This window comes from Chenopodium album, chromosome 8 (genome assembly GCF_948465745.1).
Source record: "Chenopodium album chromosome 8, dcCheAlbu1.1, whole genome shotgun sequence".
In the NCBI taxonomy this organism is placed as follows: domain Eukaryota; kingdom Viridiplantae; phylum Streptophyta; class Magnoliopsida; order Caryophyllales; family Amaranthaceae; genus Chenopodium; species Chenopodium album.
Window position 1 is genome coordinate 21858050 of NC_137841.1, and position 21928 is coordinate 21879977.

Sequence of the window (21928 nt, forward strand, 5' to 3'; positions counted from 1 at the left end):
CGTACATCGACAGGGGCTACCCCCTTCTCCTTGGTCTATGGCGTCGAAGCGGTACAACCAATCGAGCTCGAGATACCTTCTCTTCGAATCGCATTGGAAAGCCAACTAGATGAAGTCGACTGGATTAGAGCAAGATACGACGAACTGGTCTTGCTTGATGAAAAACGCTTGGCAGCTTTGCATCATGTCCAAACCTACCAACAGCGTATGGCGCGACATTTTAATAAAAAAGTCAAGACCAGGAATATCAAAGAGGGTGACCTAGTGCTTAAAGCACTTCGCAAAAATGTGTTAGATCCAAGAGGAAAATTCAGACCGAACTGGTCAGGCCCGTACATTGTTAAAGTCATCCTGTCTGGCGGAGCGGCACAATTGGTAGACATGGACGGCAACGGCTTCCATAATTTAACCAACTTGGATCAACTCAAAAAATTCTACACCTAGTCGCAGGAGTTCATGACCCCATAGAGCTACGTCTGGCCTGATTCCTTTTAGGATACGTAGGCAACCCCTCAAGGGGGCCCGACCACTTAAAATAAAAAATCCTCCCTCTATTGATTTAATACGCTCCCGGTTTAACATTGCGTCGCTCCAAAAAAAAAAAAAAAAAAGGGTAAATATGCCGCGACACGGGAAGCATTCCCGTCTGACGGGAGAAAATCCCGTGTCACGGCAAACTCTGAACGGCAAAAAAAGAACAGAGTGCCTCCCGTGACACGGGATTTGTTCCCGTCTGACGGAGAACTATTCCGTGCCACGTCACCCTGCCTGCAAAAAAAAAAAAAAAAAAAAAAAAAAAAAAAAAAGGGGGGTTTCGCCGTGACGCGGGAACTTTAACCGTGTCACGGGACTCTTTGACCGTGACACGGCAGATTTTCAGTTTCCCGTTTTATTTATTGGCGCATTCGTTGCGAATTTCCGGTACTAGCTTTGTTCTTCCATTGCGTCCGACTCCTTGACTCGGATAATATATAAAAGTCATTGTAATTTTTATTTAAGAAATAAATGCACTATTATTATTAAAATAAATGCGACTACAATATTGGCATCATACGCCTTATTTTAAATAAAAATTAAATAATAAAATGCAAAGCACTATTGATCTAATCTCTCTTCTCTTTAGGAACATCCTTCTCTTGCTCAATTAGGTCGGCCCTCACCATTAGTGTGTCTTTTGTAGCCCGAACCGTCACACCCCTAGTCGAGCTTTCGCCCCTTTCACCTTTCTTGAACTTTTTTGGTTGTTTCTCCCTATACACCATCTTTTCTTTACCCTTTCCTTTCACATAGGTCTTCTTCCTTGGCATCTTAGGAGTCTTAAACTCAATTCCTTGTGTTCTCGGACCTAGGCGATCTTTAAGAGGAGCTTTCTTATCTCCAAGACGACTCTTCACATCAGACTTGCGTGATCCGAACCGTTCCCTCTTGCTTCTAGGGTTCAACCATGCCTTGTATGCACTAGATAAGGGAGGAGGAGCTTGGTCACTTGCAGAAACGGTCCACAAAGGTCTTCCAATCCAATAAGTCTCGTACTTGTGAACGTTACTTTCATGCAACGATACTTCACGAGGACTATCGTTATAGCGTGGAATTACTTGTTCAAGTCCATACTGCCGCATCAGTCGAGAGGGACAGTAAAAGGTCAATTTGGAGATACTAGGAACACGGCAATATGGTGTTTCATTCGTGCCAACCATCCTAGTAAGCCTCCACCAAGGCACCACCCAACGAATGGAAAATTCTCTCTTTGCAAAGAAATTTTTCCAATCTTCATACGACATGTTCGCAGAATAATTCTTCTTCCTACGGACTAAGTCATTAGGGCCATATTTTTCAATGTCATCGGGGGCTTCAAATAATTCCAAACGCTCCATCAACCAAATCTGCAAAACAAGAAAACAACAAGAATAAAAAAAATAAAAAAAATAAAAAAAAAGACTGCAGATTCCCGTGACACGGCAGTTTTGACCGTGTCACGGCAGACCCTAACCGTGACACGGTGACTGTTTTGTGTCACGGGGGCTATTCAGAGCGTATTTTTACCTGTAATAGTACCAGAGAACCCTTCCTGATGGCTTTCCGGTCAGATTTCGCCTCGTCAAGGCCGCAAAATGTTTCTCCAAGGCACGTCGGCATAGGAGATCTTCCGGATTCTACATGCTCAAGCACAGACGCTAGACAAGCATGTCCTACCTTACCGTTTGCAAAAAGTATCTTGCTAAACATGCAAAAAATATATGCCCTTCTACGATACACATGATAAGACTCAGAGACAGGGCGATTAAAATATAAGTTCGCAAGTTTTTCTATGTCTACTTCATTACCACAAACAATTCTATTTAAATCTGGATCTGTTAGATTCAGATGGCGTTCAAAGTCTTGGTAATAGTATTCACGTAAGGTAGGCATGGCTATAAGATTCCTAGCAGGAAATCCAAAAATTGCGCCAAATTCCTCCGGCAGAGGACAGATTTCATCATAATCAAATTTGAAACAGTGCGTTTCTGGACTCCAATAATCTAATGTTGCCCTAAGAAAATCATGTTCAATAGCTACATGTCGCAGGGCTAGCAAACCCCTGACATGAAACAATTCTAACTCTCTTTTTTCAGCATTGGTCAACGAATAAGACCAGTCGCGCAATGTATTATCAAAATTCTGAGACATGATTATTGAAATATGAAATTCTAAATTATTTTGTGTTTCGTAATTATGCATATCATGAATAACCTGGTCTTATTTTATAGCAAAAGCGCTCGAAACTGCCAAGAATTTATCTTTTCGCACGTGTGAAACAATCTGCTGAATAATAAGCTTCCCGTGACACGGGAAATTCCACCGTGTCACGGGAACCTTTACCGTGACACGGCAGGATTTGCCGTGACACGGTGAACAGTGCCGTGTCACGGCGCCTTACGCGCCTGCTTTTGTTTCATCTTTTCCGTATCTATCCGGATTTTTTTGTATTTTCTTATCTTTAACGAGAGTTCTATTCCTAATAAAATTCTCACCTTTTTTTTTTTTATTTTTTTTATTTTTTTTATTTATTTTTATCTTTATTTTACGATGCTTTTTATTTTTTATTTTTATCTTTATTTTACGATGGTTTTTATTTTTTTTTTATTTTGTTTTTTATTTTTCTTTTTGGGGAAGATTTTTTTTTAGTCATTTATTCATCATTTTATCTTTATTTCTTTTCTTTTCTTTTCTTTTGGGGAAGGTAATTTTATTTCTTTTCTTTTGGGGAAGTTCGGTACCCTCCATTACTCCACTTATGTCTTCTTTCATCGTGTCATTACTAAGTACACAATCACACACAAAGAGTCTCAAACACACACTAACACACACAATAGTAGATATATAAACTGTAAATAATGTACAAAGAGTCATAATACATAAATGTATCAAGTGTCATCACAGTATGCACATAAGAGTCTCAAACACACACTAACACACACAATAGTAGATATATAAACTGTAAATAATGTACAAAGAGTCGTAATACATAAATATATCAAGTGTCATCACAGTATGCACATAAACCCTCGGTCAAAAATCTCTAGAATCAGAATCAGTCTCATCTTGTCCCTGTGCATGTGGACCTCCCTGTGTGTATGGAAACGGCGAACCAAAGAGTCCCTCGGCCATCCGAGTACGGGGAGTAGCGTCCCTACTAGTCCCCGCAGGCCCAGTAGTAGTCAAGCTCAAAGCAGGACCCGTCCAGCCGGAAAGCGGAGTAGACTGGCCCAAAGATACTGGAATCGTCGGCGAAGGCATCGTCCCATATAGCGGAACTGAGAATAGGCCCGACAGTGGTGGAGGAACCCCGGATAATGGGGCCGAGAATGAACCAGGATCCAAAGGAGACCCAAACTCAGGAACTGGAGGCTGTGAAAATGACGGACGCTGAGAAGACTGCCCCTGCTGAGCCTCCTGGAACGGCTGAGTAGTCCGCGGCTCTCGTTGAGAACGTCGGTGAGCCTCAGGAGATCGTCTACTACGACCAAGCTCCTCCTCGTCCGAGCCTCTGGGCCTCGAGCGCGAGCGGGACCTCCTTCGCTCCTGAAAAAAAAAAAAAAAAAAAAACAAGGTCAAAAGGCGTCAATGATGCAAAACAAAACAAATGGTGGAAATGAAAAAGTAATAAGTGATACCTCAAGGACGTCGCTAGAGCTCCGACAACTCGCACCACGCCGAAGCTTGATGATGCAATACTTCAGCGCGTCCACCAGCTTCATAATTCCCATCACCTCCGGGCGGTTAGGCTGAGGACAAAACAAAGAAAAATCAGTAATAAGCAGCATTAAAAGAGTGGATAATACGTCGAAGAAAACTCACCGGCTCAAAAGCCTCAGGCACTGACTCCTGCGCCTGTCTATAACCCTCCGGCGCGTCAGCAATATGGTCCTCCGTGATACCGATCGGCCCAGGGTAGCGGACAGACTGAGGAGGAATCTGAATCCTCCCCACAGGGTGAATGGTCGTCTGAAAATATGATCGAATAATCAAGTTATTCGACTATTTAAAACATAGACTAGTAAAGAAGATTCTCGAAATCATACCTCGGGAAGACGGGGTGGAGGAGCCAGAGAGGGAAGCAAATCCCGCGCGTAATCACTCTCCATGTGAACAAGCTCCTGCCACGGAAAAGTGTAGCGCTCTCCCCTGTTGATCAACCCTCTGATCAAGCGGGAGTCCAGCATCGACTCTGGCGGGGAAGAAGGCACCACAAAGCGATCGCCGCTATGCTGACGGACGACTCGCTCCCCCAAATACCAGACGAAGCGCCCAGTACCAACCAAAATGGTACGGTACACTGAAAGACGTAGGGCCTCGGGCAGATCAGTCATCCCGGCCCAAGGACGATACTGAACATCAATGGGAACCTGAAAACCATAAAATGTTAGGCGTGAAACGACAGAAACAACATCAGAAGGAAAAAACGCAACAAAGCTAATCCTTACGCCAACGGAAGAGGTGCCTCGGCGAAGTACCCCACGAAGCGCCGGAACAGACTCCACCCGTGACTCTCCTCGGTCACGCCAGCTGGCCCCGACGGGGAAGTCATGGACCACTCCCCGACGCCGGCGAGGAGCCAAGCCTGGGAAGTACTCATAGAACCATAACTGCAACAAAAATAACATTCAGCATACGAATCGAAAAGCCGAAATGGAACAAGAAAAGGAAAAGATCATCACCTCTACGACTCTCCACAGGCCGTAAACAGTGACAGGGGACTCGTCATTCAGCTGACGGCAGCCATGACGTAGAGATAGAAGAAGATCCGCGTATCCAAGACTGGCCCAGCTGTAGGATCCTATCTCGGGAATCCTGGCCAAAGAAGGGAGGTAACAGAGGAGCACGCGTGAACTCCTGTCAGGAGAGAGGGTCATAGAGATCAGGATCAAGATGAAGATCCGCACCCGCTGCTCGGCCGTTGTGTCCTCCATATCGAAGCCGCGAGCAAGAACTGAAGCCGATTCCGATCGTCCACTCCTAGGACCACCTCGTGACACCGGACGAGTCCTGATGTGCTGAACGATCGGACCTAACAAATCAGCTACCTCAGCCGATGTCCAGGATAGATCAGACATCTGGCCTACTGCCCGGTCGGTAAAGCGCAGCCCGCTGATCATGCTGAAGTCTAAAGGGGTCACCGTCATCTCCCCCCAGGCAAAGTGAAACGTGTTGGTAGTGTCCCAAAAATACTCCAACAACGCACGAACAACCGTCGCACCGCAACCCCGGGGGCTGCGAAACCCTACAATCGCCGCATAGAAATCGACCAAGCCAGACGACTCCCATAGGGCGCTCGTAGCAGGATCCTCCGTAATGACCTGGTGAAGTCGAGGGATCAAATCACCGGCCCCAGAACCATGTTGGCGAAGTGTGCCATCGACTATGCCGGAGAGTGCACGATGAGAAACGTGGTTTTCACAGCAGAAAACCAACTGGTCTGGAGTCCAGGGAGGTGGAACCCACCTACCCCTACTCGTAGAAGTCCGAGGCTCGGACTCCAAGACGTCGTCGTCCACGCCCTCAGGGACAGTGGGAGTGTCCTCCCGAAAAGCCCGACGCCGACCGCGGGTAGAAAGGTCGCAATCTCGTCGTCTAGGCATGCTATTGTCAAAATCTAAATGTTTAGCATCATTTCCTAAACATTTTAAATTGCAAAATAATAATCTAAATACTCGGCATCATTTCCTGAGATATTTAATTGTTTATTGAATTATACGCTAAATTTTTACCTCAAGGCTAAAAATTGGCAAAAATTATAGTATTTAGTTTCTCCATGACAAACTAATACTACAGTGCTCCTAGCCGCATGATACTATGTTCTCCATGACAATATAGTACATATACATCAACACATCATTTCGCAAGATTCATCACTATTTTTTCACCATTTCAAAGCATGAACATTATCTCACAAAGTAGCACCCAAAAATGGGTGATTTGCTCAATTCTCCATCTAATCATGCAATTTTTATCTCGAATTTCTCACAAACACATATGTACACATATACAAATAAAATCATGGCAAGAATTTCAACATAAAGCTTCAAAATCAAAAACCCCCAAATTGATTTTTTTTTAGGGTTTGTCATGAAATTGTTAATGTGAAGCAAATTCAAAGCAAAAATCAAAGGGAACTTACATGGATGTGTGTAAAAAGTCGAAAATAAGAAGAAGATCGAGGAATTACAGCAAATTGGTGAGATCGAACTCCAAAATTCAAGAACAAGTCCCGTGTCACGGCGAGCTTCAAAGCCGACGGAGCTCCGATGATTTAGACGGCAGTTCCGGCGGACACAGCAACAACAGCAGCAGCAAAACGCGACAAAAGAAAATAAAAAAAAATAAAACGAAAATCAGAACAACCGTGTCACGGTTGCCATTTACCGTGTCACGGCGAGCTTTGACCGGCCGGCGGTTAACCTCAGACGTGGCGCGGCAGTTTTTAGTAAGAAAGGAGCAAAAATGGTGAAGTGTGAAAACAAGTATGAAGAAGAAATGTGAAATGTGAAATGTGAAATGGTGAAAGCAAGCATGCGGATTTAAAGGCAGAAAAGGACAAAAAGTAACCGTTGCTGACTGATTTAAACAGCAAAAAAAGTAAAAAAAAAAAAAGAACGTGTCCCGTGATACGGTCAGGGATTCCCGTCTGACGGGACTAGTATCCCCAAAACCAAGCCCGATGATAAATAACCTTTCATCGCCACTGTTGGTCGGGTTTAGTATTTAATCCCGAGAGTGCTTAAAAAAATCGTATTTTATTAAATTCATATTTTTGAAAGGTCCATGGATCGGTCTTAGGTGTTTGGTAAAAGCATAGTTTTAATTTAAGCCCAAACCTTTTTTATTTTATTATTATTTTTGGCCCAAATATTTTATTTTTATTTATTTTCTTATTTTAGCCCGAATATTAAAAGTCAGAAAAAAGCCCGTAATTATCAATCGGCACTCAAAAAGCCGAAAGAAATTAGGGTTAAAAATGAATTTAGACGGAAAAGTGGACTGGAGTTGACCGTGTCACGGTCAGGCTTGACCGTGTCACGGGAACACTTCTCGTCTGACGGTGGGACTTCCCGTGACACGGGAGGTCTGCCGTGACACGGGAAGCTCCGTGTCCTTTCCGCGTAAACCCTTAACGCGTTTTCCTTTCCGTTTTCTGAAAATTTCCCGCGACACTCCAAAAACTGACCGTGTCACGGGAACTTGTACCGTCTGACGGTACAGTCTAACCGTGTCACGGTAGGGTCTGACCGTGTCACGGGATAGTTTTTTAGGGTTTTTATCATTTTAGGGTTCCGAGTGCTCCCTCAGCACATTTCCCTATAAATACCCCCTCATTTCTGATGAACGGGGCGACGAGAATTCTATTATTCTTATTCTTTCTCTCTTCTATGCTCTTAACCTAAACACTAGCCTACCCTTTTCACTTCAAAATTCCCTCTTCAAGCACTCAAAGGAGTCCATATTTTACTCGAGGTTCTGTCCTTAAACCAAGGCGTGAAAGGTAGAATCGTTTGAGGGTTTGGCCCCAAAATTAACTTTGTTTTTATTTAATTTAATTTAATTGTTGTTTTATTATTTACTTGAAGTTACTAACTCGTTTTATTATTTTGTAGTTGCAAGCAAACAGATTCAAAGTAAGAGTTATGCTCTTTTTATTATTATTTTTCTAACAATTTTTCTGTTGTTAGAATTATGATTAAATTGGTTCTTTTTATGTTCATATTGATTCTATTATTTATTATGATCACCATATTGCATGTTAAAGGGAATATGTAATTGAAAATCACGCCTAATAAGATAATTTGGATAACCGGTTTAGGTTCCTTTTTAATCTTGTTGTTTAATCAAGTGATCACCAAATATTTAGAATTATGTGTGCATTAATTTTGAACCAATTTAGTTAAATAATAGTTTGGAGCAAATTGAATATTTTGTTTGTATGCCTTTGAGATCGCAGGAATCACTTTTCACTATAAGAATCGAGTAGAGGCCAATACGGGCGAATGTGACTCCATGACTCACTTCGTACCATCATCCCCGATCCTCCTTTCGTGGTTCCGAACCATATGGAGTTAGTAATCTCATGGATTATGAATGGGGTGTAACCTTCACGGGTCAATCGTTGTTGCCTATCGTTGTCCCTTATCGTGGTTGCCTTTTTATGATCCGTGGACGGTTTACAAGTTCCTTAAAAACTTGTTGGCGGCTCCCTACTTTATTTGTCCCTAATCGTTGTCCCTAATCGTGATGTCAATTCCCCCTTCCTATGAATGCCAAGCATATTCACCATATGCTTTAACGTAGGCGCACTTCGAGCGACGCCTACACCTAGCATGTCACTAAGCAATAAAAATCAAATCTTTAGCCCTAACATGATACTAACAATCATAAACATTAGGAAGAAAATAGGAAGCATCATAGCAATCATATTTAATATTAAAAATACCCTAGATATGATACGAGGAATATCATAACAACAATGTAAACATGATTTCTACATCATAAAATCAATTAAAACCATTAAAGTACTTACTTTGATGCCTCGTACCTCTTTCTAATAACAAAATACACACATTAGTAACTTCAAGGAAAATAATAATCAAAACAATTAAATTAAATAATTGAAATAGAGATTTGGGACCAAACCCTCAGAAATTAAAACCTTTCACGCCTAGGGAGAAGGCAACTTCGAATATGGCTAGGTGTTTCTAGATCTCGTGAATGCGGAATTTTGTATTAAAAAAGCAAAGATGAAATGAAAGATGAAAGTATGCTAAAGAATTAATAAAAGCTTGAGAATGAAGAGAATTGGTGAACGATCGGTCTAGATGATCCCTGAAAACGGAGTTTTTGATACGATATTTATAGAGAAAATCATCCAAAAAAGATAATTTATCAAAACAGAGTCTGAAGACCACAAAAACACATTGGCGCCAGGACCAGTGGCTAGCGCCAGGCGCCAATGCTGGCGTCTGGCGCCAATCCTGGTTCCAGGCGCCAAGGCCTGGGGTTGGACGCCAATTCGGAATTCAACGCGTTTTCGAAAATCTGATAAATTTCCCATACTGGAAGATAAAATAATATAATTTTAGTCGAAAATGCTATTTGATCCAATTAAAACTCTGAAGAATCCTAATTGAATTAAGAATGATAAGAACCTTCTAGAATGTTCTAGAAGACTAAAACCATTCCTAATTGTATTAGGAATGATAAATCATATTAGGCCCTCCCCTAGATCATTGGGCCGTATATAAAGCTCAAACCGGGCCCAGTTTAGTAAATTGGCCATAACTTCCTCAATATTCATCGGAATTGGGCTTATAATATATCGTTAGAAAGGTCTTTGCAAACCCCATCCAACTACACCACTATTGGACCCATATCATGGACCAACCAAACTGGATTGGATGTTTTTCTTAAAATAAAGTTTTCAAAAACACAGAGAAGAGAAAAGAAATAAAACTTTCCGCAACACTAGACCTTTCCACACTTTCGTTTCATTCGATTATGATTCGACGTGAAAGGCACTCATCACTGGTTTTGGTTTTGGGGAGACACAAATGGGTGTCTACAGAAGCCCCCACTTTGACTGAGTTTGGAGAAACGCAAGTTTCGAAAACGAAAGCCAAAGTATTGATAGGGACGGAGAATGATTCAGAACGTTCTTCCATCCTAAATCACTCTTGTAACGCCGATACCTGCAAAACTAGCGTTATTTAAACAGATAAAAGAGTTAAGAAACGCATATCTTGCACCGTCGAGCACACGTCTCTGAAAGTAACCGATTTGCTGCTGCTGTTGATTTGATGACCTCCTGCAAGCTAGAGAATGTCATCTCGCTTGAAAACCGCTACGCCTAGTAACTGCTTCCATTTAGAAGATTGCTTCGCCTGAAACTATCCTCCTCCGCTGTGATAATATTCCACGTCCAAGGGAATATCATCGAAAATTATTTCTTTTGAAATAATTCTCATCCGCATTACGATCATCTTCCATGCCTCAGGAACTATGATCGAAGACAATTTCGCCCTGAAATTACCTTCAGTTGTCCATGACAACTTTCCGCCGAAGATATCTTCTCTTGAAGTCATCCTCATTTGATGCGATAATCTCCCAAAAGAAAATACCGAAGATCCACGCCTGTCGATCTTTAAAAGTTCGCCTGAACTTTGCTCTCGCTATGCCTGTACGTCGGCGCTCTTTTGCTCTTGAACCTATATGTTGGTGCCCTTTGCTAATGAGCCAATGCTTAGGCGCTTTAAGCTAAGTGAGACGATCTTTTTATCAGGTCGACCACTTTACGTAATCAAGCCGATTACCTAATCATGTCAAATTGCTTAGAGGGACTAACTGGCGTACCAAGGAACCCAAAATATGTTGTAGAAATCTAGCACAACCTCAACAGGTGGCTGGCTGCTTTGGCGTCGCTGAAAAACAATCAGCGTTAGCCTTATGGCATTGGCGCCATGCGCTGAAATTGGCGTCTGGCGCCAAGCACAGAATGTGACGCCAATGCCTAGGGACTGGCGCCAGCACGGATTCTTCTTTAAAAACAGTTTTCCGTTTTATTTCTTGCTCTGTTCGTCGCGAAGCAGCCCAAGAGAAGTCCGAAAACTTCAATTGATCGTTGCTCATTCGTTTCTCAACCGAATTCGCTCAAATTTGTTGCAAATCAAAGCTCTTCTCATCCATATTCCCGATCTATGTAAGTTTTCCTCCAACTCACACCGGATTTTATGAATTATTGGCATGTTCATTCACGAATTTCATGAAAATTCGAAACTTATAATGCTCAATTTGCTTTGTTTATCAAGTTTTATGCCATGAAATTGCTTGTTTATGTTTGTATATTGCCTTGGGAGTGATTTGAGACTTGTTTGACTCAATTTGGTGAAGAAATGAGCAATCCACCATTGTCGAACCTCTTAAGGTCGTGAAGAACAATACGGCTCGTTCTTGATGTTTTTACTAGCAATTCTTGTTCAATTTGTCACAATAATCACTATAGTGCTGCAAGAAATTGTTTGATTGCTTGAAAAAATACTGTCATGCTCAATTTGAATTTGTGCTCTGTTTTAATACTACGTACTTTGTTTTTTTTTTTTTTTTTTTTTTTTTTTTTTTTTTTTTTTTGCGAACATAGTATCATGCGGCTAGGCAAACCTTTAGATACTATAGAACCTTAATTTATGATTATTCTGCATAATGTAGCATGGCTAGACAACGAGGCTCGGGTTCACGGTCCCGAAACACTAGACGGGAGCATGAGCCCGTGGAGGACGACACTACACCGTCCACTTCGCTTGGTCGGTTCCCAGAGTGGGATGAGCAGACCTTGTTCTTTGTCCCTGTCCACCACATTTCTGAGAGGGTGAGACGAGGAAGCGAGCCTGGGAGGACACGGCATCACGGCTCTAGCTGTGATGGTCTAGGCGATTTGTATAGGATGCACATCGCCAGAGATCGAGAGACGAGACTCCTATGGGAGTCTTGCGGACTGGTTGCCTTGTTTGAGACCTCCGAAGCTATGGTTGCCTCCAGCGGGGGTCACCACGTAGTACGCGCTCTGGTGGAGTTCTTCTGGGACACCACCAACACTTTTCATTTTCCATGGGGTGAGATGATGGTCACTCCTACAGACTTCAGTCTCATCACAGGACTGGAGTTCACTTCTGTGCCGCTGCCATTCGACGGCAGTATCGACGTCTTTTCTCCAGAGGTCGAGGAACTGTTGGGGCCGATTGCTGTTCGGGCCCGAGCTGAGGTCGAGACGACTCAGTTCAGTGCTAGGGGGATTCGCCGCTCGACGCTGGCAGCGGCTCTTGATGACGATGCGACTACCTGAGAGCAGCGGGTGCGCATCTTTGTGCTGATGTTGTTGTCAGGGACATTCTCCCCTGACAAGGGTAGTAGGGCGTTGCTTTACTACCTCCCTGCTGTTCGCGATCTCCGGCGGATTGGGACTTATGACTAGGCCAGCTTGGCCTACACTGACTTCGTTCGCGCACTGAGGGACTCGTGTCGCCATCGGTCCTTTAGGACGAACGTTGCTCTGTCTGCTTTCTGGAAAGTCGTAGAGGTAAACATTATTCCCTATAAAGTTTAGCCCTACATGTTAGTTAGCATTTATTCATGCTTTGGCTCTTTTTTTTTGTAGATCTGGTTCTATGAGTACTTTCCTTCCATTGCGCCGGCGAGACCATCGTCGAGGGGGTATCCGGTGAGCGCCTCTTGGGGCGGCCACCATGTGGACCTGTCTACTGCACGTGTCCGGAGTCGGATCATCTCGGTACGACTTTTAGTGTTTATCTTACTCTTCTGTGATGTTTTAGACATGTTCTTACCCAATTAGTATTTTTATAGGGACCTGAGGTAGTATACCGACCATGGGGTGGTTGGACAATCCCTGGATTAGCCGCACAGTACTCTGCTGAGCGCCGCTACTTTCTGGGGACCTATGGAGCGGTTGTGTACTTAGGAGAGAGAGTTGCTAGACAGCACTCTTCCGATGTTATTGTTGTTCCTGCTCCTCCACCACGTCACATGTTCGACGAGAGAGAGTTGTCGAGCATGGCTGAGGAGTCTGGTTCCCTCTGGCGGTCCCATGTGATCCTTGGGCGGAGTTATGCTGAGTAGCCCCCAAGTAATACCTTGCTGATTTCTTTCTGTTTTATCAGGATGGTCCCACTGAGTTTGTGCCACCCCGTATGTCCATCCACTACCAGGGGATGTACGGACCGATCGAAGAGATGATTTCTCCGGCTCCTGAGGGCGAGCGCTTCGTGGAGCGTTCGATTCCTCGTCACCAGACCAGGATAAGTCTAGTTCTAACTCAGAATCTTGTATTCAGTTATCATGCATTTTTACTGACTTAACTTTTCTTGACAGTTCTCACGCGAAGTGGTTTCGGCTATGGCACGATGCATAGATGCCTTCCGGAGCCAACTCGTTCGGATGAGGAATGCGGCTACCTGTCGTTGAGACGATACTGTCCGAGAGGTAACTTTTCTTTACTTATTATTTCTGCATTATGCTTCGGTTTTACCTTGTTTCTGATTTAATTCTTTTTTGCAGGGTCAGCCGATCGCTTCTCACACCCGTACGAGGCCTGAGGGGCGGAGAGAGCCGGCGAGGTCTAGCTCGAGACGTCGTCGCATTTCGTCTGAAGGTAGAGGTGGTCGTTCTGAGGCTGCTCGAGCCGATGTTGCTGAGGGCTCAGGGTCTTCTTTTGAGGGTGCTCCTGCTGCACCGGTAGGCGAGGCTACCTCGGCTTTCAGAGGTGGTGGGATGTACGAGGTTGGCTCGTCATCGCAGCAGCCTTCGCGATCTCAGCCTCAGGTAGACCTTGGCTGGAGCGGTCCTGTTTTGAGTTTCCCTCCTCCTACGGAGACTGGAGCTGATGCCGAGGCCGGAGCTGGCGGAAAGGTGACTCCTCGGACGACGCAGTTTTATGGCATGATGGGCCTACGTCCTCCGGCGCCGTAGTTCATTTCTATATATGCATTTTATTTTGACTTTTTATAGAACTTTTCCTTTGACTTATTATTTAGACACTTTGTACTTTATGTTATGTTATTTATTTATTATAATGTTAGTATATGTTAGTGTGTGCAAATGTGATAACAATTTTGCGCGAAAATTCCGTCATTTTTATTATTGATGGAGGGTATTATCCGACTCTCTCCCCCAAAAAGAAAAATAAAAAGGAAAAATAAAGGCTGATATTTGAATTTTAATATAAAATCCAAAAAAGGAAATAGAATTAACTAAAAATAATTGCTATTAATTAATTAATTAAGAAAAGGATAGAAAAATATTTAGAAGAAATTAAAACGGGGCCATAAAGTCATTAACCGACTCCAATTTAATATCAAAACGCAAATTGAGCACGCGCGGCTGTCCTGATGACTTGGCGCCAGCTGGCGCCAGCCTGTGGCGCGTGGCGCCAGGCGCTGTTTCTAGCGTGTGGCGCCAATAGCTGATGGGTGACGCCAATTCCCGGTGTGTGACGCCAATTGACGCTGACTCCGTATTCCAGTCAGATTGAAATTCCTCGCAATTTGTGCATAAATAGCCCCCTGCTCAGCCGATTCTTCATATAATTCCAGTGAAAAAATTATTCTCCTCTTTAGAAAAAATAATAATCATGTCTTTAGCCACTAAAACCTTCACCCAATATTCTCATGAATGGTGTCGATCTCTCAATACTAGAGAAAGAAAAGAATTGGATTTATTTCACTTGGGGGGAATTTATGGTATTAAAGGGGTAGATCTAGACATAGACTTCATACATACCGCTTTAGAATATTGGAACATTGATACACATTGTTTTAGAATAGGGTATGATGAAATTAGCCCTTTGCCAGAGGAATTTGGTGCTATTTTAGGCTTCCCTGCAATAGATTTGGTAGTAATCCCTAGAGTAGATGCATATTACTATAAGGATTTTGAGCGCTTCTTTAACTTGAAGGAAAGGGATTTATCAAAAATAGTAGATGGCAATGTAGTGAACTTAAAAGAATTCGCACGCTATTATTTTGATAACCCGCTTTCTGAATCTTTTCACATATATAGAAGAAGGGCGTTCTTATTCTGCATGCTTAATCAATATTGTCTTAGTAGTGGTAAAATTAACGAGGGTCAATCAATTATAACCACTGTGCTAGAACAAATTGAATCAGGGAGAAATCCAATGCCATTGATAGTTGGAGAGACTATGATTAGTCTAGATGAATTGAAAAGGGACCCAAAAGCACCTTTTCGCGGTTCTCCAATTTTATTACAGGTAGAAAAATAATATTTTTAATTACAGAAATCAAAAAGTATATTTTTGTATTGTAATGTTAATTTATTTGCATTGGAATTTCTTTTTTTTTACAAATGTGGCTAATGGAGAGGCTAGGATTAATTAACCCTCCGGACGACATTGAAAACTATACGCCCACTTGCTTTGTGAGGAGAAAGAAGCGCATCCCTAAAATTGGGCGCCATGGGTGGAAGAAAGTCTTTGAATCACGTGATTTCGCTATCAAGTGGGTCGTCCCATGGTGGAAAATAAAAAGGATGGTTGGTGTTAACAAGCAACCTTTCTGTCGTCTTCCAAGCTTGTCTCGCGTGACATATTATTACCCCTGCAGAGTAAAGAGACAATATGACTTGCTTCAAAATATTCCTTCCGGGGATCTTCGTCCTCCCTATGAGTATCCCATATCTCAAGAAGTAGATAAATTTGACACTTACTGGAGCGCTAGACCTTTATGGGAAGTGATTACCCAAAAGGTTCCCCCTTCTTTACCTAATGATGTAAAGAAGTGGTTTCTGAAGAAGTCTTCAATTGATCAAGGTAGAATCGATGTGAAGAATCGTCTAGGTGACAGAGTGACGCCGGCCAAGGAACGCTTAGGTGCAAGAATTGAGTTCAAGACACCTACAATGCCTAAGAAGAAGAATACTACTAAAGACAAGGGGAAAAGGAAAGCTACAGACAAGAAGGCTTGGGTGGAAAAGAAGCATGGAGTGCTAGCTGAAGGAGAAACAATCTATTCTAAGATTGAATGTAGGTCCTCTAAAGGAAACGGAAAAGAATTGGAAAAGGGCAAAGGAGGAGAAGAAAGACTAGAACATTGCTTAGCTTTAGATTTATTAGATTCTTAATTTAAAGTTAATTTATTTCAGCCTTATTTAAATTCCATTAACAATGTAATTTTATTTCATTAATGAAATTTCAGCTTTCAATTAAATTGTTACTTTAAATTAATTTTATTAAAGCAATGAAAAACCGAAAAAAATAATATTCTAGAAATTCTTCGAGTACGGAAGTCGAAAATTTTCCGAAAAACACCGAAATTTTCCCAGATTTTATTTTCGATCTGGCGCCGGAAATTGCAGATTGGCGCCAGCTAATGAGGTCTAGCGCCAGGCGCCAATACCATCGTCTGGCGCTAACGTCCTATTTCTGGCGCCAGGCTCTGTTCTGCGACGCCAGTAGCTTTTCCGACTTTTTGTTGACTTCTAGTTGATTCTGGAATGCAGAGGTGTCGAAAAATAAAGTGGCCGCACCCGAATGGGTTGCCTACGTATCCTTTCATAAGGAATCAGGCCGAACGTAGCTCTCTTGAGTGTCCTACTCAAGTAATTATGGGTAGTATTTTTTAAGTTGGTCAATATTGGTCATGTTTGAGAATTCATTGTCATCCATGTCAGTTAATTTTGCTGCACCACCTGATAGGATTGTTTTGACAATGTAGGGGCCAGACCAATTTGATCTGAACTTTCCCCTTGGATCTAAAACATTTTTCCTTAGCGCCTTTAATACCAAATCTCCTACTTTGATATTTCTTGTCTTGACCTTCTTATTAAAATGTCTAGCCATACGAGTTTGATAGCACTGAGTGTGATGTAGAGCTTCTAGTCGTTTTTCGTCGAGTAGGATCAATTCTTCATATCGTGCCCTAGTCCATTTGACTTCATCAAGTTTACTCTCTGGCGCAATACGTAGAGATGGTATTTCTAGTTCGACAGGTTGTACGGTATCCATTCCATACACCAAAGAAAATGGTGTGTTTCTTGTTGACGTACGGATTGACGTGCGATAACCCCACAATGCAAAGTGAAGCTTGTCAGGCCAATCCTTATAATTTTCCGTCATTTTCTCGATGATAGTCTTTAAATTCTTATTAGCTGCCTCAACTGATCCGTTTGCTTGAGGTCTATAAGGGGACGAATGATGATGTTGGATACCATATTTATGTAGCAAATCTTCACATTCGGCTTGAAAGTGAGTTCCATTGTCACTTATCATTTCATGTGGGACTCCATATCGACGAATGATATTCCTCTCGATAAAGAGTGCTACATGTTTTGCAGTGAGTTTAGCATATGATTGCGCTTCAACCCACTTCGTAAAGTAATCAATTGCTACTAGAATAAATTCATGGCCTCCTATCCCTGGAGGAACGATCTTGCCAATTATGTCAATTCCCCATGTAGAGAATGGCCATGGTGATGTGTAGGTGTAGAGCAAAGATGGGGGAACGTGTTGTAAATTGGCATAAATTTGACATTTAGGGCATCTTTTCACATATTGATGGCAATCCCTATTCATGGTAGTCCAATAATACCCTTCTCGCATTATTTTCTGGACTAACATTTTGCCATTTACATGAGTTCCACAGATTCCTTCGTGGACCATTCTCATTATTCTTTGTGCGTCCACCTTCCCTACACATAGGAGAGCTCGACCTTTAGGTACCCTTTTATGTAGCTCGTTGTCTATGAGTACATATTGAGAAGCCAAAAGTCTCAAGGCTCGTTTTGTTCTTTTGTCAGCATGAGTGGGGTATTCTCCATTGGTGACATAGTTGAGGATGTCAGTGTACCATGGTTCTTCTTCTTGTTCTTCATCTTCGTCTTGGACTGGGTTGTCGTCTTCTATAGCCTGTATATATGCCGGTTTGTGTCTTTTTTCGATAGTTAGAGGCATTTGCTCGATATCCGTGGGAATCTTAACCATTGAGGCTAATCTTGCCAAGGCATCAGCAAATTGATTTTCTTCTCTAGGTAGATATGTGTATTCCACCTTCTCTAGCTGATCGGTAAGAGTTTCCAGATAAGTTTGGTAAGGGGCTAGGCTTTCGCTCCTTACTTTCCACCTTTTAGATATTTGATTGATGATTAGAGAGGAATCTCCGAATATCCTTAACTTCCTTACTCCCAATGCCAGAGCTGTTTCAAGGCCTACCACACATGCTTCATATTCAGCAGCATTGTTGGTAACGTCGAAATCGAGTTTTATTGAGATTGGGACATGTTCATCCTTAGGTGATACTAGTAGCACTCCGACACCATATCCCTTTTGGTTTGAGGCTCCGTCGAAATACAAGGTCCAAGTGTCATCTTCGGTGACCATCAAATCTTCATCTGGAAATTCATTGTCCTGTATTGGTGTCGAGTCTTCTATTGGAAAATCTGCCAGAAAGTCTGACACCACAGATCCTTTAATAGCTTTTTGTGGCATAAACCGCACATCGAACTGAGCTAAGTTGACTATCCATCTTGAAATACGTCCATAGAGTGTTGATTTCTCGAACAAGTATTTGAGTGGATCTAATCGAGATACCACGAAAACGGTATGCACCAACCTGTAATGTCTCAACTTAGTTGTGGCCCACACCAAAGCGAGGCACAATTTCTCGAGTGGTGTATAGCGTGTTTCGTATTTGAGCATCTTCTTACTTAAATAATAGATTGCATTCTCTTTGTTTTCTACCTCTTGTGCTAGCATGGCTCCCATTGTCTCCTTGGTAACCGTCAAATATAACCTAAGAGGTATTCCGGGAAGTGCTGGCGCTAATACGGGAGGATTTGCGAGATAGGCTTTGATCCGGTCAAAGGCTTTTTGACACTCGTCATCCCATATTACTGGTACATTCTTCTTGAGCTTTTTGAAGATTGGTTCGCATATCGTTGTTAGTTTTGATATGAACCTACTTATGTATTACAACCGGCCAATGAATCCTCGAATCTGTTTCTCGGTCTTGGGCGGTGGCATTGACATGATTGCTTTAATCTTGGTTGGATCTATCTCTATTCCTCTAGAGCTTATGACGTACCCCAAGAGCTTGCCTGAGGTGACCCCAAAAGCACATTTTGATGGATTCAACCTCATATTGTATTTTCTTAACCTTTCGAAAAATTTCCTTAAGGCTACTTGATGGCCTGGACGGTCCTTTGATTTCACAATCATGTCGTCGACATATACTTCAACTTCTTTGTGCATCATGTCATGAAGTAAGGCGGTTGCTGCACGTTGGTAAGTAGCACCTGCGTTTTTCAACCCAAATGACATTACCGTGTAACAGTAAGTGCCCCATGGTGTGATGAAAGTTGTCTTCTCCATGTCTTCTTCCGCCATGAGAATCTGATTGTACCCTGCGTATCCGTCCATGAATGAGAGAAGCGCGTGATTTGCTATGTTGTCTACCAGAATATCGATGTGTGGCAAAGGGAAGTCGTCCTTTGGACTTGCCTTATTTAGATCTCGATAGTCGACACACATCCTTACCCTTCCGTCTTTCTTTAGAACTGGGACGACGTTGGCGACCCATTCGGGGTATTTGGATACCTTGATGAAACCTGCAGTTATTTGTTTTTGAACTTCTTCTTTTATTTTAAGTGCTACGTCGGGTTTCATTCGACGCAACTTTTGTTTTACAGGTTTCATTCCTGGGATTAATGGTATAGTGTGTTGAGCTATTTCTCTGTTAATGCCTAGCATATCTTCGTATGACCAAGCAAATACATCGATAAATTCTTTAAGCAAGTTAATTAAATCGGTTCTTTCTTGTTTATTCAATGTTAGTCCGATTTTAACTTCTCTTTTATGAGTTGAATCATTTGAGATGTCAACTGTTTCAGTCTCTTCAATTACTGGTGTTTTCCTTTCAAGCGTTTCCATTACTTTAATAAATTCTTTATCTTTTTCATCGTTAGCTAAGCAATGTTCGTCATCTTGGGTTAGGGAAGAACACGAGAAGTAAGAAGAATGAGCGATATTATTATACTCTGAGATCATTACATCAAAGAGTGATATGTCCTCAAGGACTAGATCATTAACTATCCTAGGAGAAGAAATAGGAAGGGGAGGCATTATAGCTAAGGACTTAGAAGATTCTATGGGGACAGACTCTGACTCAGACTCTGACTCTGACTCTGACGATTCTTCAAACATTGGCCCTTGTCCTGTCGTGATTGATATCTTCCTTCCACTCGGAGTAGTCACCTTGATAGTCTTGCGCCACCCTTGCAATAATCCTTCAGCTGGAGTAATTATCTTTGAGGGGTCGAAGTTTTCGCTTTGTAGGACCGTTTGAATGAGTGATGAGTTATCTTCTTCATAAACTGGCTCGTTCTTTTCTCGCCCAAACAGTAATCCCATGACGTTAAAGTCAAAGCATGGGGGTGCTTTTTCCTTATGGACGGGAGTTGGGATTTCGTCAATGAAGTAGCAATCCAAGAAAATCTCAAATCCTGGTCGTCGTATGCCATTTACAACAAATGATTCGGGAAATTCATGGCATTGATAGTCCTCTCCTTCTTTTATAAACTGTCCATTAAGCGTAAGAGGGTACTGATCCATTGGAATTGCTTTCTTTTGAATGCGAGCGTCCCTACGTGCTTTCAATTTGTCCTGGGCTCGCTTGAGATCTTTCCGAGTCGGTTCGAAACCAAGTCCGAAAGTATCTAGTTTAGGGAAGCCAAGTGACTCTATCGATTTTGCTATCCCCTTCTTCTTTCCTAAGGTCATCCCAGGGAAGTGTCCTTGTTTCTTTAGCATAGTGTTGATAATCATGTTGGAATGGGGGTCGTGGCAAAGAGATGTCCTTTCATCCTCTTGGATTAAGGAGACTTCTTTATTAAAGCCCCATTGGTCTTCATCATCTTCGTCGTGCTCCACGTTGATGATTAGATTCTCTATTGATTTGATCCTCATTGGCGAAGCATCCATGGTGATGGGGATTCCTCCAACTATGGCTTTCACTTGTTGGTGGAGATATGAAGGGACGGCCTTTAGGTCATGGAGCCAAGGGCGTCCTAACAACAAATTGAATGAGGCTTTGATGTCTACTACTTGAAAAGTAGTCGCTCCTGCCGTCACATTTAAGGTTATTTTGCCGAGAGCTTGACGTCGAGTATTATCGTAAGCTCTTATTCCTTGTGTGGACGGAGTTAAATCCTCATCCTTTATGCCAAGCATCCTTGCAGTCCTAAGTGGACAGACATTAATAGCCGATCCATTATCCACAAGAGTCATGGGAACGTTCATTCTTTTGCAGACTACCGTGAGGTTTAATGCCTTGTAGTGTTTGTCACCTTCCGGGGGTAAATCTTTATCAGAGAAGGTGATTAGATTAATTGGACTAGGGAGATCACTCGTGAGGAAGTTAGCTAGTCCCTCAGGAGTGGTGTCAGAATCTATCCCGATTTTATCCAAGGCATTCATCACAGCCAACCTATGTTCTCGAGATGTTGCCAAAAGCTTCCATACATTCATCTCAACTTTTGTCTTCTTGAATTGTTTAACAATGTCATTGTCTTCGATGATAGGTATAGGAATTTGTTGTACAGTAGGCATAAGTTGTGTTGAAACGGGAGGTTGCATCCTCCCGGATCTTGTGAGGACGTCTATTGATGAATCTTCTTCAGCCCAAATGTCGTCCGTGGTGTATGATACAGAAGGTGAAGGCCCTACTATGTCTTTTAGATAGACATCTTCTTCGTCACTGTGCCATACTCCATTAACATTTATGTCTTCTTCTTGTTGAACTTGGACTAATTCTTTTCTATCAATCATTTTCTGCACCAAATCCTTGAACTTGAAGCAGTTTTCTAGGGTGTGTCCTCCTGACTG